Source organism: Echinops telfairi, unplaced genomic scaffold (assembly GCF_000313985.2).
Source record: "Echinops telfairi isolate 266 unplaced genomic scaffold, ASM31398v2 ScPeMD7_7434;HRSCAF=8472, whole genome shotgun sequence".
Taxonomy (NCBI): domain Eukaryota; kingdom Metazoa; phylum Chordata; class Mammalia; order Afrosoricida; family Tenrecidae; genus Echinops; species Echinops telfairi.
Window position 1 is genome coordinate 52,850 of NW_022111334.1, and position 1,038 is coordinate 53,887.

The 1,038-nt window shown below is 47.8% G+C and overlaps 1 pseudogene; it reads right to left on the reverse strand.

Moving 5' to 3' along the window:
- Positions 1–168: 168 nt before the first annotated feature.
- LOC101645387 lies at positions 169–1,032 on the reverse strand (annotated as a pseudogene).
- Between the last annotated feature and the right edge of the window lie 6 nt (positions 1,033–1,038).

A 1,038-nucleotide genomic window follows, 5' to 3' on the forward strand; every position in this document is an offset into this window, starting at 1 on the left:
TGGTGTTGGGGAAGGGTGGAGAGAAAAAATCCAGACACCAAACACCTCCATTTTCCCAAGATTAAATGATTATTAAAAAGCGTGCCATCCTGTGTAGAAATCAGCATTCTCTTCCATAATTCTGTGTATCTGGGAATACAAAAAGGTCACTGTCCCTGCCCCACATCTTCAAATTAACATTCTTGAGTCACAACAGTGAGTCTTCCCACAAAGGGGACCTTCCAGAAGAACAAGCTATTTCCTCGGCTCATATTTCCCTCTTTCTGCAGCATGCACCAACAATCTATCCAAGAAGTAAATATTGGGGAGTAGGGAGGGCATCCACCAGCAAACCCACAGTTGTTGACAGCTATCAGGTTAGAGACAAGCATGAAAAGATAGGTCAACATACTGACAAAAAAGCCAGTGACAGCCTGGGAATAACTCATTTAACTCATGGTGGAAACTCCAGCAAAAAACCTTAGGATGCCCTCTTCTCGATAGATGGTCACTATGGAGTCGCCAAGTCCACAGTATTTGGATTCTCTGCTGATGAACTGTACCATTGACCTCAGAGTGATCACATTGAAGGGATGTGTGATGAGGGTAGCAGCAGAACGAGCCATCATCTCTCCAGTCGTCTCCTTAATAACTCGATCAAAGGAAGATGAGGCATCTTTCTGGACATTTCCAGAACTTATTTCCTCAGGCTTCTCACAGTCCTGGTAATGCTGCAACACTTTACCGTGGATCACGGTTCCCAGGACCCCAGAGCACAGTCTGGGGATTAGGCCTGTGAACAGCCCACGCTTCCCGTTAATGCTGGTGATGTGTTGAGCATAACAAAAGAGACCAGGAAGCTTACATACTCACCGCCCCAAAATATTTCGTCCAATTGTTGGAGGAAGAGGCTCATATCCCACCTGGATGAGCACCTTCATGTACATGAGTGGCTGGGAGAGGACGGTGAGACCAGAGCCCAGGAGCACCTGACTAGCCGCGTCCGCCATGATGGCACCCAGGGACGGACGGACTGACAGACCCACCAAGCGACAGAGC